Genomic DNA, 25,463 nt, shown 5'->3' with positions numbered 1-25,463 from the left:
AACATATTATTCTGTAGTACATCATTTTTACTCCATTTGTGTAGCATAACTTGTTTTCACTAAACATTGTGTCAGAGCTGCTTTTGACCAACAACATTAAGGTAATGGTTGTCACATCTTAGTTTATTAGCGTGTTTGATCAGCTCTGATTGGTGTTGTCTTTGAAAGAATGATAGACAAATGTCATATTGAGTAGGAATATGTCCGACTGACTGAGTTTGATTATGTTTCCAAGTTTATTTACGAGTTTTATTTACTTTGTCTTAAACAAACTGCTGTTGTTTTGAAGTCCAACTTTCTGTCTCCTCTTTATTTTTTATGCCTTCACCTCTTTCCATGATTGTATGACAACTATAGGCTCTGCAACTACAGGATGTCCAGGCTGTATAAAATGATGAAAAGACAACATTTTTCTGATAACTACAAAATGAATTAGCTGACACAGGCAGATGGGGTAAGCTAGGGTAGAAAGGGCTTGAAATGAGCAAAAAACAGAATAAAAAAGAGTAAAAGTCACAGAGATAATGTAAAACCAAAATAGGAAAGTAGGATATTGGAAAATTTGTCACAGCAAGAATGCTTCAAGGACTGGAAGACAGCAGGGAATGACTGGGCAGTTTGTAGTGACACTGTCTCTCAATAGTTGTCTTGGCTCAGACCTCGGGCAGGATCTCTAACCCGGCACGCCAATGGGAAAAGCAACTTCAGCCAACAAGTCACCAGGAAGCCACCGCTATCCATTTCACAATTAAAATATGCTGAGGGGGAGCTGGGCTTTCCTCAGCCGGTGGGTCCGAATGCCTGCGCTCACATTCGTCTTCCAGTCGGCAGGGGGAGAGAAAGCATCAGGCTAAGAGGATTACCCCAAATCCTTGCTGATTTTTCTTTTTCTGTGGGTTAAAGAGGAGCCAAATGTCCAAACCGGCCGCCAAATGAGCATTATGCAATCTCTCTCTGATTGTCTGCGGTTTTGGGGCTTTTTGTTTCCCTGAAAGGCTTCTTGTTCTAAGATGAAATCCTAATGATACGGGGTAGGCAATAATGTGCTTCAGATCACCTCAGCCATGCAAATGAGTGCTTTCAGTGAAAATCTGGAGTTTCTTTAAAGTGAGTCCTCCGTGACGTACAACAATCAATTCATTCATGTGGACATGCACTGTGTGGCCGCTTCTGGTGAAGCAGCAGAGCCCAGCCTCTTTCAGAGCAATCCCTGTCATCCACTTAGAAGTGAACAAGCTGTCCTCCCTCTTTATTTTGCCTTTCCTCTACTCTCTGAAGCATTAAGGATGCTGAGAGGGGAGAAGCATTAACCTTGATGTCTCTGAGTGCCTCTTTTTTTCTATGCAGGGCAAAAGGCAACCAGACAAGGAGAAATGTTCAAACCCAAACAAAAGCAGCATACAGTAAAACAACAATACTCTAAAATGACTGTTTTAGCACAGATAGTGTAACTGTTGCTTTTGCCTTGTGAGTCTGCACATCATAGAAAAAGGTATCTTTTTAAGGAGTCTTTACGAAAGTTGTGCATGTAGATCAAAGTGGAGATCTAAGCCTGCTGCATAGATAAAACAATTAAATGCCAGTACGGTCATGTAATGGCTGTGTGGTTTGCAGGAAAAAACAACCCCAAAACTAGGAAACGTGGTGCCAAACAGTACCATGAGGGACTCCACGGCGACGAACAGAGGGAGACTCAGACAATAAATACACGCCAGGTGATGAAGGGAGAGGAGACAGGTGGGAACACAGCGGGAACAAATGATGAGACAAAAAAGTTAAAATGAATATAAAGCACACAAGACATGATACTATCAAAATAAAACAGGAACTAATTAACACAGAGACACAGACTCGAGTATCCGAACTGACAGATGGGACTAGGAGAGAACGGTTATCAAAGGAGCTTGCAAAGAAAAGCGTCTGGACTTCTTTAAGTTGCTTGAAGACGTTTCACCTCTCATCCGAGAAGCTTCTTCAGTTCTAAGGTCAAATGGTGGAGAGTCCCAGATATAAACCTAGTGGGAGTTTCCCCCCACAGAGGGACAAAAGGACCCCCTGATGATCCTCTAATCGCCTGAGCCAAGGTGGGAAACTGGGCGTGGGTCCCAATCAGCCAGAGTTTCGGGTGAGTTCATTGTGAAACCTGGCCCCACCTTATCATGCGAATTCCTGAGGTCAGATGGCCCAGGATGTGAGTGGGCGTTAAGGCGTCTGGGAAGGGATCTCAAAACTGGATTATAGATGGCAGAGAGTTGGTGTCGTAAACCCCCGCCTCTGTTCAAAGATGGTCGCTCACAGTGGACATAGATGGCTTCTTTCACTCCTCTTTCAAACCATCTGTCCTCTCTGTCCAAAATGTGAACATTGGCATCCTCGAAAGAGTGTCCTTTATCCTTAAGATGCAGATGGACTGCTGAGTCTTGTCCTGTGGAGGTGGCTCTTCTGTGTTGTGCCATGCGCTTGTGAAGTGGCTGTTTGGTCTCTCCAATGTAGAGGTCTGAGCATTCCTCGCTGCACTGTACAGCATACACCACATTGTTAAGTCTGTGTTTTGGCGTTTTGTCTTTCGGGTGAACCAGTTTCTGTCTGAGCGAAAGACACCCGAAAGACAAAACGCCAAAACACAAACAGAGAGGACAGATGGTTTGAAAGAGGAGTGAAAGAAGCCATCTATGTCCACTGTGAGCGACCATCTTTGAACAGAGGCGGGGGTTTACGACACCAACTCTCTGCCATCTATAATCCAGTTTTGAGATCCCTTCCCAGACGCCTTAACGCCCACTCACATCCTGGGCCATCTGACCTCAGGAATTCGCATGATAAGGTGGGGCCAGGTTTCACAATGAACTCACCCGAAACTCTGGCTGATTGGGAGCCACGCCCAGTTTCACACCTTGGCTCAGGCGATTAGAGGATCATCAGGGGGTCCTTTTGTCCCTCTGTGGGGGGTCACTCCCACTAGGTTTATATCTGGGACTCTCCACCATTTGACCTTAGAACTGAAGAAGCTTCTCGGATGAGAGGTGAAACGTCTTCAAGTAAGTCCAGACGCTTTTCTTTGCAAGCTCCTTTGACTACGATGACCTGGATGACTGAGAACCTTCACAGACATATTGCCGAGAGAACGGTTAGATGTTATATAATTTCAGAGACTTTGCAAAAGAAGCACACTAAATTAGAAAGAATCATTGACACATTTTATTTCAATCTGTTGTGTGCTCTTGCAGCTTTTAATCTGCTTGTTTCTGCTTTCCAAGCTAGCAGCAGCGCTCTCTTCTTTCTTGGCGCTAGCTTGATGGCAGCTTTTCTGTTAAATGGCGTAGCTATTCTTTGCACCTTGTCTCACATGTCTAGAGTTTGTAGCTTGCCTACTAAGTCACATCATTTTGGTGCTGTGTTTTAGCTGTCTAAACAAAACACTGCATATAATCAGTGCTTCATGCTCGTTTCATGTTCGTTTAGCCAAATATTTTTTTAGCATCTGCCTTATTCATCACAGAGATGCAGTCTTCCTGCAGTCTATTTTTTTCTTAATTTGCTTTGTTATAGTTTAATAATGGTTTACATTCCTCCTGTGTCAAGCATCTTGAGCCGCAAAAGCATCTTGCGCAAACAAAACTAATCAGGATTTTGATAGACAGACTTTTCTATCAATATTGCTTTTTAAAATGATTAATGTGAATTATTTTAGCCTTGATAATAATGCTAGAAAAATAGAGATGGCAGATAGAGATTGCATATATTGATGATATATATTTAATGGAGCAAGAGTCTTCAGTAGGGACAAAGAAGTAAAGATTTGCTGTAGTTGCATATTTAACAGAAGCGTTAATAGCATATTTAAGCTTCTTACACTGTATAGTAATCACTTTTTTGTAATGTTACCATCAAAAACTGTTTTATTCAGACTTAGAAGGAAATAAATGAGTAGTGCCTGAACTGTAACGCTCTCATATCAGAGTTATCCTGCTCCTGAATATGTAAATATAGTTGTTGTTTTGTTTTTTTCATTTTAAAACAAGTACAAGGTAAGATAATTTCACTTGATCCCAATGCAAACAACTATGTTTCTAGTTCAAATATTCTTCCTTTCACCAGTTTCTTAACCAGCTGGCTTGGTGCTAATTGAGTAATATGCATATTCAAGATGTTCCTTTAGCACAAATCCTTTGATATTAAATGAAGTGTAAGATACACAGAGAAAAAGATTTGAGATTTATTTTAAAAAACATGCATTCATAATGGAACATTTTCTCTGCAGAAAAATATAAAAAGTCAGTGTAATTTTACAAATGCAGTTTGACCCGTAGTGCGGTAGGTCCACTGGATATTAAATTGTCTAAATGGCTCCCGATCAACACAAGTGTCTCTGATGTGGAGATTTCTGTCGTTGAAAAGCCTCTCTATCGGTTTAGTCAGTTCATTTTTAATGTTTTTTGGGGGAGAGCTGCTGATGGACAAAGAAAATAGCCTAATGCACCAGATATGCTGACATCAAGCAGTTACACAGACAGGCTGAGCATTACCCTGCAATACGGATGTAACAGAAATGATGATAATGACCTTTGTACAATAGTTGTCATTCATAATCACAACAATCCTGGTGAAACTCAATAACAGATAAACTTAATGAAGTGATCCGCTGTTATCATGGAAGCAATTTTAATCATAATATAGTAGATGAAAAGCATGATCATAGGCTAAAAGACAAAGATCAGGAGCGCTATATGTATAATATTAATCCTGTGTTAATTTCAGAAAAATGAATGAAAAAGAAAAAATGATAGAAGATAGTATTATTGCTAAAACTTTCTCACTATCTGCTACCACACACACACACACAACAGACCAGCCATGAAGCATACAAAATGCATATATATATATATACACATATATACATAATTTCACAAATACAGAAAAAATCCACCATGCTTAAAGCAGCCTACACATACTGTGCATACACTTGCCTCTACATGTGTAGGCAAAGATATTTATACCGGCAAGCTACTTGTGCATTATGTGTCCATTATGTGCATTTTCACACTCCACATAATGTACATGTTATGTAGATTAGGATAATGAGATAAACACGCCCACACAGTTTATCACTGCATACAGAACACTATAGCACACGTACTTCTAAATATGCAGAATACAGACACGTACAGCTAGATACTGCTACCACAGAATCTGATTTGAGGAGGTTCTTATTTCACTGTGTGTTATACTTGTATAACTATGCATGTGACAAATAAAGAACCTTCTGAATCAGGTGTGACTTTTTCTCTGCTCTTTTTGCAGCTTTCAAAGGTAGCGCATCAAAGTGGACTTCAGTTAAAGTAATTGTTTCTTCTGTCAGAATTATGAGCATGTCTCTACAGTTGGGGTGAAAAGAAAGCAAAGCCATATGGAACAGGTCCAACTTTACTGACCCATAATGACCTCAAATTTACAAGCCCCCTCTGTAGAATACTAACAGTGTCTTAAGAGTATAACTCTGACATTTTCCATTTTGTTACTGTCAACAAAATCCGAGAAATAATTTTGCAGACTCTGTCACCTGCAGTTTGAAACCTTTTCGTTTCTACTTAAGAAAAAATAGAATCTCATGGGAAAAGGTCAATAAGTGTTCCAGGTATAAATAATATTATAAATAATTCCCCAAGAGTTTGTTGTTTTTTTTAAAAAAAATAACAAAAGAGTGCATTTGAGCTGATTTTCACTTTATTTTCCTTTGCTTGACGTGTGTTTTTTTGTTTGTTTGTTTGTCTGATTTTAATAGCGTGTACTTGATGCTTAGTTCAAGTTGAGGCTCCAAAAAGTGCTTGGTCTGGAAAAAAATGATATTATATATTGATTGAGTTAAACTATTCCATGCCCCTGCTGCCCTCTGTATAAATGGTATGCCATGGGACCATCGCAAGCATCCATTTCTGACTAGTAGTGAGGGAGCTCAGTCTCTTTTGCCATATCAGGTGTCACAGCACTGACACCAAAGGACGTCTTGCAAGTATCTCTGAAGACGAGCAGTTTTGACAGAATGGTACTATTTGACCCTCCGAGAATGAGATATCTTCATTCCAGAACATGATTCCTCTTGAAGCACTAAGCAGAAAGGACACAAATTCAATAATGCCTTAATATAATGTATGGGGATCAATGGACCCTTGTCCTTGAACATAGACCCATCTAAGACATGGAAACATTTTGTGAGGTCTTATATAACATCACATAAATCTGTCTTAAGTGCCATCCTATCTGACTGCTAGCTATTCTTAAAAGTTAAAACTTACTGATGGTGCCAGTGGTAAAACACAGGCCTTAATCCAGCTAATAAACATATATATTGGGATTTATACAGCAGGTAAAAACTGTATCGTTAGCAGGCATCATAATTGGCTTATCATTTGTCAGAGGCTAATTAATGCACTCTGATAATTTAGTCACACAAGCCTTTATCTTCTGTTTGGTATTCAGCCATCTAATGCAGTGTTATTCCCCTTGAAAGCCCACTTCATCTATCTCATCTCCCACAAACTGTCATTGGCTTATAAATGCAGGTTGAGATATGCAAAAAATGCGGAGGTGAGTCATACTTTGAGACACACTTTCAGTGAAAGCAATAAATATCAGTTCTTTAGGTTATGCAACATATTCTTAAAAAAAATATGTGATATGTAATACCTGATAAAAAGGCAGGTGTCCATTTTTGTTCATTTGTGAGTATAAGTCATGCACATTTAATTACCATGTTAGTTCACCTCACACCTCAGAAGACTGCCGCACAATGCACTAATGAGACCAAATATTATAACTAGCCATAATAATGTGGCTCACACATTTATCCATTTTTCTCACATCTAGTTTGTTATTAAAAGAAGTCATTGTTCACTTGCTGTGCCTGCTGATTTTTTTGCTTTTACAGACATTTAAACTAAATTGCAGAGAAGCTTTCTTTTGTGAGCCAGGATCTTTTTTGATACTTTTCTTGATCACACATTAAAGACACCAGCATGAATTTTGTGTCTGACTGGTAACTACAGTACTAGCATGTGTTTTACAAATGGAAGGCATTGTCAGAGTAGAGTACTAGGGAAATGCAGAGATTAACATGACTAAAACAGACAATTCAAAGGTACTTGGTTAATTTGTCAAGCCATCTCTCAAACCCCAGACCACTCTGCGGTACAACTTTTAAAATGCTTGACATGAATGCTTGATATGACATGAATTCCAGGAACATGATTCCTGGAATTCATGTCATCTCAAGTCTCGGTTTTCTCATGTTTATGTTTAACGTTTGTATGTAGAGTTTTCCAAGTCTAGCTTGGCTAGCCATCCAGTTTAGGTTATAATTTAGTTTTCGCCACTGCCATTTTGTTTCTCCGTTTTTCTAACAGCCAGAATAAAAGGCTCGCTTTTTGTTTAACTTCAGTTCTGTCCCTTATGATTTCTGCTTTTGGATCTGCTCCTCATAAACATCGGCCATCCTGGTCGTGACAAAATTAAACTCAAAGAGTCATGCTGACTGATTTCATCTATTAACTACAGCAGCATCTCTTTATTATGCAGAAAAACTGTGTTGTTAAAAAAGGACTTCTTTTTCCTTATGCTTATTCCATGTGTAGTTAAACCTTTTCTTACACTAACAGAAAGAGGGGTTTTGCTGGTCCAGTTAAGGTCAGAGTTGGCTGTATGTGGCCCACAGTATAAAATGAACTTGACATTCTTGATCTAGATCCTCATCAAGTAGATGAAGATTGGGCATGTATTGTTGTTTTCAAATTAGTTAGGCTTTGTACTTGGCTTTTCTACTCATTACGGTAATATTTAAAACATTTTAATATCATTGTCATTATTGTCACAGTTTTACTTACTTACTAATTAGTATTAAGTGCAACCCACCAAAAATGTCTGATCATAGGATAACTTTACAAAGTGAGAAACAGTTTTTCAGTATAACGTACCACTTCTGTGTAATCACAACAGAAGGAGATGAAATAAACTAGTGAAATATAGTAAAATGTTAATGATTAGTTCAAAATATGTGTTTATTTTCTTTTCTATATCTAATGTAAAAACTTAAAAAAAAATGGAAGCATATGGAATTACTCTAGAATGACCAAATGTGGAAAATCTAACATACATGTATATCATTGAAACTGTAACAGTAACTGTAACAGTGGCTAACAGTGGTATGCCCATTCATATGAACACATGCTATATTGCTAAAAGACACTTAGGTGCATAAAAGCATAACTCTGCAAACTAGTATGTCACAAAACTAGTATGTCTGTTTTGTGACAATTGGAAAAATTTGCTATTAAGAGGAGTATTTTCTGCAAAGTGTCGTGGTCGGCATAAGAACAGAAGGGAAAATCACAGTGGGAGGATGAGGAGACCATCTCACGCCGTAAGCTGGGCCAAATGCAGCTTTAATTAAAACACCATTTAACCATTCAAAACTCTTCCCCCACTTGGGTGCCAATGAGAAAAGCTGCTAAGAAGCTCCAGCTAGATTAAAAGCTCACTCCCTTCAGTGCAAAATCTTGTTAAGTTATCTTAGTCATTTTATGTAAGGTAGTGTGCTTTTTTTCCTCCCTGGTGAGCTTTTCACATTCTCAGGGTATGAGTCAAAGTCATGTGGTTTAATTTGCCCAGGAAAAACGGCAGGTGAGGTGAATGAACGTAAGCAGCAATCATAAGTCGCTTAGATTGTCTGGCCAAAAGAAGAATAAAAAACATGGCCCAGCAGTCAAATATAATTAAATCTCTTGTCAGATGCAATTTTGATTTCGCACTCTGTATTTACACAGCTGACGGCATTTAAATGAAAGTATTAAACATGGTATGCCGGAGCACTGCTGATGTTGTTGTTGTTGTTTTTCAGAGTTACTGTAGTAGTGGTGACAGCAATGACCAGGCACTTTGTCTACTACAAAGACAGCGGAGAGTGTTTGTAAAGGGGGTGGCAGCTATCAACTCAGGCTCCTGGGAAACAAAGTCTGTGTAGTCAGCGTTTGGCTAATTTCAGCCTCTGGTCCAGTCAGCCACCCTCTCCAGGCGCTATGCCCAGACCTCACAGCCTGTAGTGTGTATCTGAGTAGAGTGGGAGGATGCTGGCAACTTGAGCAGCCATCTTGAATACAGGCCATATACTGTATGTGTTCGTGTTTTATTGAGTCTTGCTTAGCTTTTCACCCTGCTTTCAAATCCAGCTATATGGTAGCATGTGTGAGCATGGCAGAGTGTGTGTGTCAAGGAGACTGACAAGTGGGCCCCAAGGGGTCAGTAGGAGGAGAAGGAAAGCATCTCTGACCACACTGCCCTCCTCCTGCCACTATCAAAGCCCTCATGCACCAGACCGGTCTCTTCGCCGCCCTCACACCTCTCTGAGCATTTTTTTTTTAACTTTTTCACTCAATAATTCTTTCTCTCTATGCCAAAGCCTTGGGTTTTGAGCTTCTCACTTTATAATTCAATATCGAAGCACACTTCCTGCAGAATCCCAAGTTGCACAAGGTACGTTAAGTAAAACTCCATCTCCAAGCTGCAGATATTCTAAAAAAGCATTTTGCTACTCAGATGTATTCAGCTACTGTTATGTAGAATTAATTAAAGGTTTTATCAGTGCCACGGCTCTCTTAGTTTTAAAGTTCACTGCACAAGGATTACATTTTTTCTTATTTTACAATTAATGTCACAGAATCGACTGCATAATATACCATATATTAAATGTAGAAGGCAGTGAATATACATTAAAATAATAACACAAACTGCAAAACCTTAAAAGGTCAATATACAGACCATTATGTATTCACTAGAATCAAATACCGCTAAAAGAGGTTACCTGTCGTAAGGTTTTGAAACAAAAGGTTTTTGAGGTCTAAGTCATAGGTACTGGTGCTAATCCCAGCTCTATATTTTGCAGACATATGAAAAATGTGAGTACTTTTTAATGTGTGTTGTCAGAATGACTATTTCCTTTATTCAACTGCCACGACTTGTGAGAAAATTTGAATAAAAACCAAAAATCACATATTCTGCTTGCCTAGGATTAGAGTTAGGGTTAGGGTGAGAGCTAAGGCTGAGGCTGGGGTTCCCACCAATGATGACTTACTCCTTAGAGAGTTAAAGCAGGATGTGAGTTTGTGAGAATATATACTGTCTTTCTTTAAAATATGATTTTTGAATATCCATGGAGTGCAGTGAGCTGCCTTTAATTCAGTACATTCACAGCTGTCAATACTACATGCTTATAAGTAGGCATGGGAATTGATAAGAATTTAGCTATTGATTTGATTCTTTATCGATTCTCCTTTGGTTCCCATTGGCTTTGCTTTGAGAGTCACCACCGTTTGCATAAATCCAAAGACTTTGCATTTGTGCAAATTAACTGCATGCTGTGTGGTCACATGTTTGTGCATGTTGGCGGTATTTCCGTTCCCTTCTCTTGTGATCAGTGCTGGGGTCATTACTGAACAAAAGTAATTATTAGACATATTACTTTTCTTTAAAATAATGCAGTACGCTACTTAATTACTCCCAGGAGAACACATTTTTACACTACTGGTTACATTACATTTATGTGTTTCTCTGCAAAATGGCCTCATAATTACAATTTCACAATACAAACCTGAGGTTACGGTCTCACACACCAACACGAATCTCTATTCTCTATTCTTATATTTTACACCACCGTTGCTTGTGAAGCTTGCACACAAGAATTTCACTCACAGGTGTTGTACCAGTGAACCAGCAATGTGATGTGACAATAAAAGTGATTTGATTTCTACGTTAGAAACATGAACAGGTAGAAACGGAGGCTGCAACCTGACTGCTCATCGATTTGCTACCACTTGCCTAGCTTAGCATGATGCTGTCTGTGCAGCTGCTTGCACAGACAGCATTATGCTGCTTGTTTTAGCAGCATAATACAGTTGTTTCTGCTCTGGATAAGCTAATCACGCTATGATCCTTCCCTATGATCCTTCCTACTTCGCACTCTAGTCCTTTTTGTGCAATAAAAATAAAACCAATGTCCATACCCACTGGGAACCGGTTCTTCTTTCCCATCAGTACTTATAATGTTATTTAACTATATTACATTTTCTTTAATTTATTTATAACCTTTGTATAACATTTCTGTGTTTTTACTTCCTTCAATTTGTCCCTTATATTAAGTTCATTTTAGCTTGTAATACCCATTCTGGGTTGGGATTGTGTTTATTTAGTCTGTGTTGTCCCTATTTTTTATGTTTTTCATCACAACTCACTCAGCTTCCCGAGCTGTCTTCTCCTGTTTGCTTTAGACTCACCAGCCTTTACTAGCCTTTAAGACACTTTACTACTGGTGTTGGCCAGAGGGGCCAATGGCGCGTTATGGCAGCCTCGCTTCTGTCAGTCTGCCCCAGGGCAGCTGCTTGGCAAGTCTTGGCAGGGCAGCTGTGGCTACAACTGTAGCTTGCTTCCACCAGCGTGTGAATGAATAGTGGCCTTGAAAAGCGCTATATAAATCCAATCTATTATTATTTAATTTCGATCTGTATGTGTGTGTTTTTTTAATTACATTTTTCCGAATAAAACGGTGGGAAAAGTGAACAGAAAAAGGATCCAAGAGATCCAAGCCTTTTAAAATTAACAAAAAGGGATAATTTTACACTTTTTATTTCAAATGTACCTAAACACCTTAATTACATCCAAAGAGACACATAGAGAAAATCAGAATAAAAAAACAAGTATAAGACTGATGAAGCATGATGAGATTCATCACATCGTAAAGTATCCTGCTGGTCATTTCAGCACCCTAACAGCCCTTACAAAGTTCTGTACCAATAGTAACACCCCACATTTGTTTCCACTGATTGCTCTCTCTTCCACTCTGTTCCTGGCCAAATGTAAAATTGGCCGCCAATCTGTTAATCTCTGAAGCCAGCTATGGATCTCACATAGAAGGCCCACTGCCTCAAAGTGTTCATGGGTAAATGAAACTTTTGTCCCTCTGTCCTCCACCTTCAACCGGCCCTCATCAGCAGGTCTTTACCTAAAAAGAACACGTGACTGTTATGGCCCTTGCCAGATTACTTAGTGGATCAGCCCCCTTTGCTTGGACACATTCCTGTATCCTTTCGCCTGCTCAGAAGCTCTGGATCAGAACTATCCACAGAGTTTAGGGAAGGTTTTACAGCTGCACTGTCTAACCAAATGCCACCTCTTTGGCACAGACAAATGTTGGCTCAGATTACGTAATAATGCTTTTCCCCTGAAGCACTTTCACAGAGAGATGCCCAGCATGCTAACTGTCTTCGGGAACAGAAGCTACATTTACTGCTCCAAGAACCTCAGAGCATGTTCCAAGGGCCCGAGCTGACTTGCTGTAAAACTTTACAGACATTTTAAAAACCTTCTGTACAGTTCGAATCCAATGGCAAGTTGTAACTTTGAATAGCAAAACATTTTTCACAAAAAAAACCTGAATTAAACTACAGAACAAATAAACTTTATTTTGCTACCTCCAATTAGCCAAAAAACCCAAAACAAAACTGTTATTGCAGATTTTAAGTTTTTAATTATGAAGTTGAAAAGGAAAACGAGCCGACATCTAGCTAGGGATTAGAATTGATTATAATTTTGTAATTCTTAGTCCATTTTCAACATCACATGAATTCTTATCGGGTTCTCATTGGATCCACTTTGAGACTCACCACCATTAATTGCATGCTGGTATTTTAATCTGATATTTTGCCTCTTAGTTGTAATCAATGTTGGGGACATTATTACAAAACAATTAATACATTACACATTACACACAGAACACTGTCCGTAAAACCAATTCAGTATGTTACTTAATTACACCCAGAAGAAGAGCAAAGCTGTTTGTTTTACTCCTCGTTATATTACTTTTGCATTTCTGTGGAAGATGGGCTGAAAAGCATTGTCTCATAATTACCATCTCGCAATATAACCCTATATGCTACAGTCCCACACACCAACACAAATCCATATCGCACACATACACGCACTTTCTTAGCATTTAAGTAGGAGCACAAAGCCCACACAGAGAGACTTCGGGGTGAAGAAAAGGTAGAAGTTAATTTGTTACCTGTTGAAGTTCAGGGTCTGAATGCTGGGCTGGGATCAGGATTCACTCAGCTGTAGCATCATTCTGGGTCCTTGGCTAGCTTAGCGTTAGCATGCTGTTTGTGCAGATGTGTGCAATGAGCCACACAGGGTTGCGCTAGAACAGAGGTTCGCAAAGTGTGGAAAAAAGAAAAGAGTGCTTGGACACTGCTAGCATAATGGACAGGTTTTTGACAGGGCTCCCCCACGAAAGCCAAATATGGTTCCAAACCAACTCCCTTCCAAGCCAAAGACTAGAAAATATGATGAAGCATATCTTCCCTTTGGCTCCACCTGCACAGGTGCCACGGCAGGTATCTGCGCAACAGAATTAGTTTCCCCTGCATAGGGAGCACGCGCTGGGCTCTCCAAATCACGGACAAACAGCATCCCACATTCTTGATTTTTAGTTCACAAACACTTGTTGTAATGACTAACTACTCCTGACATTTTGGAGATGTTAGCTCTTTATACAGTAAAGTTACCGTGGGATACAAATAACATCAGGCTGATCCTGCCACAATTTGTTCCCCCTCCGTATTCCTCATCCACACGTACACGCAAAAACTGAGTTTTAAAAAACCCTCCGTGTGTGAAAGAAATCGCAATGGAGTTTGAAAACAAAATATGGGTGTTCGTGGTTGGAGGATGTATTTGTGCGGGGGGGGGCATTTTTCTTGTAAAACAAACGGGGGCCCAGCAAAAAAAGTTGGGAACCACTGTGCTAGAAGCTTAATATCGTTGTTTCTGCCTGGATGTCGTTTTCACTTTACTTTCACACTCTAGTCCTTTTTGTGCCATAGAAATAAAAGTAATGTCCATATCCAGCTGAAGTATGTCACACTATTTTCCTCCTGAAATCAGCTGATTGTAGCAAGTGCAAGAACCATGAGTGGATGATAGGCCGGCAGACTAACAATTATGAACTGAAGTCTCGACACTAGTGAATAAGTTGCTGGTTGTTCTCATCTGCAGTTAATACCAAATTGATAGTTTTTGTAGAACTTTTATACAAGCTATGGCAATCAGTCAATCAATCAAGGCTTTATTCCCCACATGCAGGTTGCCCTGCAGTGATGCAAGCAGTGCTGTGGTGACTAAATCAAAACAATGAACTAAAAAACAACACAAGCTTTATTTTTCTTTATTTGTACTAAAGCTTGTACGAAAAGGATACAAGAATAAAGCAAAAATACCCGAGATTCTAGCACCAGCTTTGCTGATTTAGTCTCCATATGTAAAAAGGAGTCACACTTATTTAATCCCACCCCTGGTCCATAAGTCATCATGTATTACTTATCCAGCTTACTTATAAATATAAACATGGACAACAATAACAATATTATCATATTCTTACAACTCCATGTTTTTACCTCAAAACATGAATAAATAAATACATTTTTAAACATTGTTTCCATGTGAATTTAATTTGCTATTTTCATATAACATTCGTTTTGTTCAATTTTAATGATAATTTGTTTTTATTAAGCCAAATTTTCAATTTCAATTCAACTATTCATTTGTGTAGTCATCTCTTCCAGTATATGTCTCAGCAGAGCAGAAAATATTACACAGTGTCAGTTTTAATACTGTTAACACGTATGTTGAGTTGATGTTATTTTCATTTTTTTTTAATTAATACATAATGATCTATTGGATCAAACAGTCTACCACATTTTCTTTTTGTTGTTGTTGTTTGTTTTTATCTATTGAGTTTGTGATGTAATCTATTGAGTCTAATAATGATAATAGTGATTTAGAGTCAATCCTTTACTTACTGGCATACTTTTGCAAAACAGGTTTTCAAGGGTTTTTGAAAACTGAAGTATTAAAGAAACATGCTTGTAGTTTGTAAAGTGGTGTCTGTTGCCAGATTTGAGCTGTGGTATAATTTTTACTGTTTTCATTTTGTCAGGAAATACATAGGCTTGAAATAATAGATTAAAAATGTTTGTAAAGGTTTTTTTTAATGCCCTAAGTGACCTTTTTTAAGCATAGACATACAAATATCATTACAATTTTAAGATTTCTTATTATCAGATTTGAAAATTTCCTTTTCATTCATAGCCACACGGAACACAGAGAAAACATTTCTACCTATCAAAGTATCCAGATTTCCCTCTGTTAGCCCAGGATCAGTGATTTTTCTTGCTAAATTTGGTCAACAACAAGAAAGAATTATTTTAAGCTGTTGGCCACAACATCCATTTTATATTCCTCTTTGTCACTGTCAAGCAATTTGAAGGAAGTCAAGCGACTTTTTAATTTCCTTAACTTCCTCAGCCATCATTGGTTTTCACAGGTGAGTACCTTAGTCAGCTGATAACCGGCCAGCTATAAGTTCCAGCAGCTGTTAGTTTAGCAACTTGTTCGCTAGTTAGCAAATAGCTCTGAAATGGACAAGCGGAAGCGCGTGGATGGTTGGAACAGAAAAAGCTTTGATCAGTGGTTGTTGATCAATGGTCATGAGAATTTGCATATTGATGATCAAGGAACTGACCTCCCAGCTCATTGTTCCTTCAGTGAGCTGGTTTCAGTCATTATGCAAATGTACTGTTTATAAGATTGGCGAAACCTGCAGTCAGCTGAGACTGAAGAAGTCACTTGGATGAGTGATGAAATGTTTCTCTCACTGAAAACGCTACGTCCAGATGAACAGAATCAAACACTTGAAACACTTCCTTTATTTGAATAAATCAGGTGCCCTCTGAAGATGTTATGTAATTTCTTGACTCAGCACTCTTCTCATACTTCACAGAACCACCATTCAACATTTCACTTCATCATGCATGCTTAGAAAAAGTGCCTAACCCTCCTGCCTGCATCCTCGGTCAGGCCCGCAACTTCACATCAGAAGCTCATACAATGGTTGCAGTGCGCATATCTTAACAACATCATTAAGGCAGTAATGTCCATTGTTTTATGGTAATTATCCGTGCCTTGTTATTGAAAGGCTCATTGTTCTGATGATGGCCAGGTCATAAATAAACTTTATGAAGAGCTCTGTGTGACCACTAAACTGCTACTGATGATGGAGAGATGGGGAATGCCAAGGCTATTCAGATAAAAGAGTTCGCCCACTCTGGTGTGACAGTGTGTGTGTGTGTGTGTGTGTGTGCCTGGTGAAAGAATTCCACCTCCTGTGGAATGTCAGGCTTTGTGAGGACACAGTCTTCAACTTCTCTTCTTTGTTCTCAGCTTCAGCTTTAGAGATTTGTTACAGGTGCCCAGGGTCCACTGCCTTCTGTACATAAATTGATGCTCTTATGATTCCAGAGAAAATAATTAGGACAAAAGGATATTAATACTGATTATTTATTACTTTATTTATTACTTAGAGTATGTTGTGGTTATAGTGAAAATTTACAACTTCTCTTAAAACAAACCCCAAACCTGAAGTCAGTATTAAGATAAGGCTTAGGAGGGTGCTAGCTTAAGTTTCTCGGCCAGGTTGGAAGCTTTTGTTTTGTACTGTGTTTTGTTTTGCTGACTTTAATTTCATTTTTATTTTTTGTCTTTGGTTTAGAAACCTAAAACAGCTAAGTTAAACTTATTGATTCAAATTAGGAAAAGATCGGGGTATGGGTTACAATATGTCTCTGTACAGTTATAACCCTGCATGTTGAAAACTGACTTTTTTAGCTAGCTAGTGTATTTAAATGTCCTCAATAACCATCTCTATATTTAAGAGGTTCTGAGGTAGAGCCTGCTGTTGCCATAACCTGGTGTATCACAACAATAATAAAAGCCATCTTGTGTGTCTCTCTGAGATGCTGACAGCACTGTTGCACCAGCAGTATTGGATGCTCTGGTACTGAGAATAGGCTGTTGTTTTACCGAGCATTCCTGTTGGTATTAAAACAATTTGATTAACTCCTAATTGCTAAGCTAAAAGGACAGGCTTGAAGCAGGTATTAAATGAACACTCTGAGAGGTGGAGATATGCACTGGAGAAGAGAAATGAAGTCAGTAAGTTTGTCAATGAGAGGGAAGCATGTGGAAAGGTGAACATGGAGTGAGTAGAGCTAGTGAAGGTAGATGAGTTTAAATACTTGGGTTAAAACATCCAAAACTATGGAGAGTGCACAAGAGAGGAGTGCAGGCAGGGTGGAGTGGATTGAGGTGAACATCAGGGGTGAATTGTGAGAGAAGGATACCAGCAGGAGTGAAAAGGACGTTTACAAGATGGTACTGAGACCTGCCATGATGTATGGTTTGCTGACAAAAAGACAGAGGTGGAGTAACTCACTGACGTTTGTCAGTGAGAACCTTAAAGATATTAAGATTTTCACAGGGACTGACCAGAACGGACAATGAGTATATCAGAGGGACAGCTCATGGTGAGCGGTTTGGAAACAAAGTTAGAGAGATAAGGTTGAAGAGGGAGCTGACAGGCAGGAGGATAACAGGAAGACCTCAGAAGAGGTCCATGTAGTGAAGCAGGACAAGTAGAGAGTTTGTGTGACAGAAGAGGACTGGTGATAGGGTGAGGAAAAGGCAGACCACTTGCTGTGGTGACCCCTAAATGGAGCAGCTGGAATAAGAAGAAGACTTTTTGAGTACCAAGTCTCTCTTACAATGCCTTTAGTATCGTCTAATTTGGCTACAAATGGACTACTTGATGTATTAGGGCAGGGGTGTCCAACTCCAGTCCTGGAGAGTGACTGTCCTGCAGCTTTTAGATGAATCCTTGTTCTGACACAAATCTTCTAAAAAAAGGTACTAAAACATGAAAACCTTTATGATGACAGTCTTATTTCACAGCTTGCAGCAATCCTAGCGAATACCCCTGTCAGTCACGTGTTTCATAACTGAGTAAACAGTTAAAGTGCATAGAATGACACACACTTGTTTAAAGTAGCTTGTAAGCAAAAACATGTTCCTTGAACCATTTTTTGAGCTTCAATAGGAAATATTATTTTGGACCTTATGTTGTCTTTTTATGCCAATAAAAGTAGAACAGTGCTGTTTCAACAGGAAATCTGGATTGTCCATAATAAATGAAACATTCAAGACCACAGTCCTTCCTCTAAAGTCCCAACTTTCTTCACCTTCATTCCCACTTAACCAAATCATTCACGCACCCTTGTATTGTACAGTAATTATGGTACAAGGTGTTGGTTTACAACACTCAAAGCTACTTAGCACTGACTACCATTGGCCAAATGGGCAGTTTCAGCTTTATAGTTACACAATCAAAACCCATCCAAGTACATCAACTGTTTTTATTAGATTAGAGCAAACCGCCAGCCATTATCACACACATTCACACACACACCTGTCATTTCATTCCAGAAGCAGTTTTGGTGGGGAAAAATACCAAACTTGTAGGCTGTGTGATTGTTTTTCATTGCGGTGTCACTGTGTCTGTCGTCAGCTGAGAGAGCAAACCTGCTCCAGGTACAAACTAAAGGCTCAGTTTCTGTTTTCTGCTGTATACATCTTAGACTTTGTTTGTGTGTGTACATGTTTAAACAAGAGTGTGTACTTCCAGATAATTTCCAGCTAACTTCTCCACACCCTGCTGATCATGCAAAATAAAATATTTTTCAACTGAAACTTTGGCTTTACCCCGACACGCCTTGCTTGTGAGGATAAAGCCTTGCGTGCATGACACCCTGCTTGCATGTACTTTTCTTTAACAGCAGCCCCTGGATTTGCGTTTTAAGTGACTGAATACTTTTTTTCCCTCTAATGTCCGAACCAAGACGGGTACATTAAAAAGATAGGACAGTTACTTCATAAAGAGAATAAAAAGTAGACAAAGCTATCTATATTTTGAGCACCAAATGCAAAAGGTTAAACAGGTTTGATGTGCATTATTCTACCGTATGTGGTCCAGAATTCAGAGTGTCCTTTTAGCAGAAAGATAACAAATGGAAGGCAGATAGCGGTGACAAAGAAAGAATGATTGTATGACAGCCTTGAACTCTCTGGCTATGAACTCTCACATTTTCCCTCTCTCCTGCTCTCTTCCAGCTGTGTGCAGTTGTGGACATGTATTCATTGCAGGAAGAATGTTTGAGGAAATGGGAAACGTTTTCCAGATGGTTGGGCTCATGGCCCTGCTCAGCTGCAGCAGTGTGAAAATGATCTGACTGCTACCCATACATATGCCAAAAACATGTGGAAACGTGCATAACATACATGTAATAGAGGCGTGGGCAGTTAATTTTCCCAAAGGGCCACATGAGAAACTGAAAGTGTTGGCACTGCACCAATAAATTAAAATCAGTTCTGCTCAGTAGTATTTTTATTTCTTCATTAAGTGCTACTTATTAGAGTAGATGTTACAATCAGACAATGAAAAACAAAACAGACATAGTTAAAAAAAACTAATTAATCAAAATTCCAAAAACCATTTGTGAACAAAAAATTGCATGTTTCTGCAAAACGTCATAGACTTTCAACTTTATACAAAGTGCTATTGCTAATGTTATTGTTGTTTAATTACTCCATTTGTAGTGTTTTTTGTATTCAGTGAAAAGAATCCTCTTTTTTTTTTTTACTTGAAAAAGTGAATTAACACTTTGAGAAAAGTTTACTTGTTATTGTGATTTTTGGGGAAATCACAAAGCTGGGATGACTGCTCCATCCCTGGATGTGTAATGCTTGCTAAGAAATCCTTGTTGCTTACGCAGCTTTGCTAGCAATAGTTCACATGTGCACATTTACTTTGGCTCAGTTAAGTTTTTGTTTTACTCTGCATGTTTAGTCACATAATGGTGGTTAAAATTAAAGTTTATAAACAGAACAATGTGCTCTCCCCAACTAATCACATTTACCTCTGATATCAGTAAAAAAAACAACAACAACAAAACCAACTTTGAAATCCATGTCTTGTTAAAAGTTTTACATTCTGCAATTATATTTCATTTTTTAATGTCAGGTGACATCTTGCAGGGCTAGGAAACTCAGATCTTACATAAACATAATAAAACTGATAAAACTGTATCATGATGTAGACCTCTCTGCTTTGAATCATACTTGTTATTAATCTCTGTCTCTCTTCCACAGCATGTCTTTAATTCTATCTTCCTTCTCTCACCTCAACTGGTCGAAGCAGATGGCCCCGCCCCTCCCTGAGCCTGGTTCTGCTGGAGGTTTCTTCCTGTTAAAAGGAAGTTTTTCCTTCCCACTATCGCCAAAGTGCTTGCTTATAGGGGGTCATATGATTGGTGGGTTTTTCTCTCTATGCATTATTGTTTTTTCTCAAAGTGTTAATCCACTTATAATATAAAGCACCTTAAAGGTGACTGTTGTTGTTATCTGGCGCTGTATAAATAAAATTGAATTGAATTGAATGATTTCCCACAAAAAAAAAGAGTCAGTCATTAAGCCCTTCTTTGATGGGGAGTTTGGTGGGTGAAAGGTGGAAAAACTGCATGATGTATATTTATTTATTTCCCATTAACAAAGACTGTATGGTATAATGTGCTATACATGGCCACGTTGCAGGACCAATCAGATAGTGAGGTTTCCTCCACCATCCTTTACATCCATCTCCATCTACTAAGCCCCGCATCCATATTCTGCTTGTTTTGTAAGCATCGCACCCCAAACTTTAAATGTTATTTTACAGTGTATTTGTTGCTTATTACCAACAAATTTCAATAAATGGTAGAAAGAGTATGACCTTTTGTTTAAAGTGCTTAATATTACTTACTCTTACAATTATAATTTGTCTGATGATGTTTCATAAGCAAAACAAATGCTTATATGTTCACTTTTTAGGGGAAAATCACTGCTAACTTTGGAGAAGAAAGTTAGCAGTGATTGGTGCCTTTTGGTAATGGCTTGTGTTTTGGTTTCATATCAGAAGAGCATAAAAAAAATTACAGGTCGAATGAATGAGGGGGTCACACATGAGTATGTGTAAAACAAGAATGAGTTCCTGGAATATACTGTCTATCCATTCTCAGACTATTTCAGTGAGATTCATTTGTAAGTGTTGCACTTGTGAAATGTTGCAGAAATGATTATGTGCTGAATAAAAACAGAACACAGTGCAATCAGTGCTCACTTTCTCATTGCTTTCCTATCCCACATTGCTAGCTGCTGTCATGAGTGTTTTTTGTGTTTGGGTTTCAAAAATCTTCCAAATAATTGCTTTAATTGGTTCAGCCTGTTTCAGTGGTGCAAATTCCAACAGTACAGCAAGAGTCGCATTTAATATTTTTATTAAGACTATCCCCACGCTATCATGTGATCTACTAAGGTCAAATGACCCAAGAACTGAGTTAAAGCGTCTGGGAAGGGATCTCAAAACTTGATTTTAGATGGCAGACAGTTGGTGTCGTAAGCCACCACTTCTGTTCAAAGATGATTGTTCACAGTGGACATAGATGCCTTCTTTCACTCCTCTTTCAAACCATCTGTCTTCTCTGTCCAAAATGTGGACATTGGCATCCTCGAAAAAGTGACCTTTGTCCTTTAGATGCAGATGGGAGTCGAGTCTCGTCCTATAGAGATGGCTTTTCTATGTCATGCCATACCTTCTTTACACTCTTTCATCAAGTAATTTAATCAGAATGTTTCTAAATCTTTAGTATGGTTTAAGATTTCTTTGTTTATCTTAATGTTTCAATAAGTTTTATACAGATCTAGATCCTCTCAGGACATTGGTAAGACCCCAGAGAGCTGTTTTCTGGTCCGAACCACTTGTGTTTAGAGAACAGACTGCCTGCTTACCATCTTAAGTAACCAGCAGACCTCTGTCTTTTTCCTTCTCTCCCTCTCTTTGTCTTTCTCTCCAGGCTGTGAAATATTCATGAAAGAGGGAGGTGATGAGGTGGTGGAGGTGACGTGTGTAGGGATGAAGGGAAGACGATGCTCTAGCCTCGATTAAGTATTTACACCACCCCTGACCATCTGGACGGAGGCAGAAACACAGAGAGAACAAAGAGACAGAAGGGAAAGAAATAAAATGTTCTGAATTAATCTAAAATAAATAAAGTTGAAGTGAGGGGAGGATGAGTTAAAGAAGGAAAGAGAAGGACAAGGGAAATGAAACACGCTGTCTTGATTAAGCCCAAAAGCGTGTGTTTCTACTTTGTGGCTCTCTCATGGTTTAGTTTGGGGAAATGTGATCTGGACCCCAGGGAGAGCTAATCATCAACACATTTGTAATGGTGGAATGACTGTGTGTGTAAGGTTGCACACACACACACACACACACACACACACACACACACACACACACACACACACACACACACACACACACACACACACACACACACACACTCCGCTTCTGAAACAAACTGATTAAGGAGGCATCAAAGTGGGAAGTGAGCTAGAGCTGTGATGCTACCCCTGGACTAAAAAAGCCTCAAAGCAACAACTTCAAAACACTGAGTCAAATTAAAGCAGATACACAATTAGCTGTATGGATTTATCGCTGGTTTCACTGCCTCTGTACTCTCTACTTGCCTCTCTATGTTACTGTTCACTGCTTTGATCAGCCACAACTTTAAAACCACCTGCTTGCATATCCAACAATACGAGCAGATGCTTCAGCACCTGTAGGATTTCCAATTCTTGCAAGACTTTCCCTGCTTATTCCAGGGCATTGACGGAGTGTATAAAAAAGATGGCTTCAGCCCATCTTGACATTACTGTTAGTCACAAGGTAGCTGTTTAAATTTATAGAAGTCCATAATTTGCTTCACTAACTTTGTCTCTAAACTGGTCACCCTGAGCTGTCCTTCTGATATACTCTTTTATAATCCTCTCCATCATGTTCACTCCTAGTGGAAATCTTAATATCTTCAGCGCTGCCACCTCGCTACAATTCACAATGTCATCTATGAACCTCATAGTCCACAGAGACTTCAGCCTGACCTCATCTGTTTATCTGCCAATCACCACTGCAAGCAGGAAGCAGCTCAGAGGTGTAATTGCACTCCCACCTTGAATCATTGCTACCGCACACCTCAAGACAGTGTTGCTGTCCTCTAGGTGTCTCCATCAACAGTCTTAAACCAAAAACATTGCATCTGTATTGTTCTGTAGTGCATGAAGCTATAATGCTGCTCACTGACTGTCACTACTCTTCTTAACCTTGCTTTCTCATAGCTTCATCATATGGCTCATCATTGTTATCCCTCTTTTACTTACAACACCACTGCACATCACTCTTGTTCTTAAGAACTGGCAGCAATACACTCCGTCTGCATTCCTCATGCATTCTTCTATTTCCTTTTCACTCCCCGATATTGTGTTAAAATGTGGTCAAAGAATCCATCGCCCTCTGTCCTAGACATCCCCATTCTTTCCAGCTCTGTAGCCAAGCTGACAAAGAGTCAGGGTTGTGTTTAACCATACCTTGTAATGACATCATGAATTTCATTACAAATAAAATTTGTTAATGTTTTAATCTTATCTTTTATCTTACCTTCATGATGAATCTATCACCATTATCTATCACAGGCCTTCAAGGTGTCAGTAATTAAACTATTACTTAAAAAGCCATCACTGTAGCTGTGAAGCTAATTATAGGCTAATCTCCATTTGTCTTTTATCTTAAAAATTTTTGTAACACTAACTGTAAAACAGCTAACTGATCATTTGCAAAGGTTAGTAAGGTAGTTTACTATAAGGTTGTTTATTAGCTCCTCTTACTTTTCTTTAAAGAGTACTGGAAACCACATACATTATAATATACTCTTAGAAGTGAAAATGAATAAAAAGAGAAACAAAGAAATCCATACACATCTATAATATTACACAAAAAAATTTAATTTTGGCTGAACTGATGTTTTCCATATTTATTTATTAATTTTAAAATTGAACATCATCTATTAAAACTGGCTCTGTGGTTATAGTTGATAAGACAGTTGTGCATATCTGACAACTGAGCAGTACATGATGCACATGCTGTCAGCAGTTGTGTTTGTGAAACCATGGTGTGCTTGATGTACTGTACATAGAAGTGCCAGGCTGTCAGACGATCTATTCATCCATAATGAAACAGTGAAGCCCCCCAGCACGATGGCTACCAGCCCTCTTCGCCTCTTCAAAAGATGTGTGAAGATGGCATGAATTATAAATACCCCCTCCACTCTAACACCAAAACCGTGTTTATGGGAGTGTGTGATGAGCATAGGAGGACATGGATTACATATTGGTATCCTGGGTTAGATCATTTTAGAGTAATGGATGAGAAAGTGAAAATGTGATCAACATGGGTTTTTAAAGTGCAATTAAATATTTATTTTAAGAAATAAAGTAGTAAAAGTTTAGTTGGGGCTAAATATATTTTAAAGCAAAACTGAGGGTAAAATGCTTGCATTTGACTAGTGTGAGCTGCAGTCCCATAAGCAGTAGCTCTAAGAGGTGAAGCTTTAAACAGCCAGTGTTTGAACCAGTGTGCAACAAGAGCAATTGTAGTATGTATCCTCCTTTTATTTGTTTTTGTATAAACATGAATTCACTCATAATCTGACCAAAATATCACATTGTAACACATACTCGCCACCAGATCGCAAACAGAGGACAGACTCTGCCCAACATGTGAAGTTCTACGTATCATCTAAAAATAAGAAACACTTGCACGGAGTATTCAAAGCCAAAAAAGTGAAGTGCACATCTGCTCCTTCAGTGTGAGGATCAAAAAGGTTTACTGAGTTTTTCATGGCTCCACTCAGAGCAACACAGAGTCTAAAGATGAGTTCTGTCAGCCTGCAGTCGTCACGTTGTTTGGTAATGCACTGGCAAAATCCTCACATCTTTGCCTAATCTCCAAGCGCCTTTCTTTCTGTTTGCTCTGAAGCTCTACCTGATGTAAAAAATAAATAAATGAATAAATAAATAAATAATACATGGTAGAAGACCTTACATATCCTGTTTTGGTGTCCTTGAGCAAGACTGAGTGGGAATATATCGTGGGTTTATGTATTGCCTTGCATTCTCTACACTGTCCGCCATTGTCAAACGCTTTAGAGACCAGGACTGAAAAATATTAAAAGCTGAGTGATGGAGTAGAATTTTTTTTACATTATATAGGGTCATCGGTGCTTCCAGTAGCTAGCTATTTAATTCATGTTCATATCTTGAAATTAACGCACTAAACGTTTTGATTTGCGCCTGACTCCAAAGTGTTGTGGTTTCCACATTTGCCTTATGAGCAACAATCCATGGGTGAGTCCTGGGAAGAAACACAAATTCTTTTAGGGTTACAACAGGAAGGACATCCAGTGTAAAAAACAACATATAAATATAAAGATAAATATAAGGAATAAGACAAAGAAAAATAAGGATTTTTGTTAAACTACAAGATTACCACTTGTTTATCTGTTTGATTAAAAGAAAACAGTCTTGACTGTTAGAGAAAAACTGCAAGG

General features: G+C 38.8%; 1 protein-coding gene across 5 annotated transcripts in view; it reads right to left on the bottom strand.

Annotated features, from left to right (window-relative positions):
• sorcs2 (sortilin-related VPS10 domain containing receptor 2) overlaps positions 1–25,463 on the bottom strand; it is a 387,417-nt gene that overhangs the window by 272,716 nt on the left and 89,238 nt on the right. The window contains exon 1 of one of the 5 annotated variants that reach the window (XM_085400494.1): positions 13,103–13,332. The exons of the other annotated variants lie outside the window; for them this stretch is intronic. The gene's annotated coding sequence lies outside the window, so the exon portion shown is untranslated. Of the gene's footprint in view, positions 1–13,102; positions 13,333–25,463 lie in introns of those variants that run through there. 5 annotated transcript variants of the gene reach the window in all.

The sequence above is a fragment of the Rhamphochromis longiceps genome, linkage group LG3, assembly GCF_057381845.1.
Source record: "Rhamphochromis longiceps isolate RC_006_pf linkage group LG3, R_longiceps_female_GT1.1, whole genome shotgun sequence".
NCBI classification, from domain to species: Eukaryota; Metazoa; Chordata; class Actinopteri; order Cichliformes; family Cichlidae; genus Rhamphochromis; species Rhamphochromis longiceps.
Note: the sequence above shows the minus strand (reverse complement) of the source record. Positions and strands in the feature narration are given on the sequence as shown.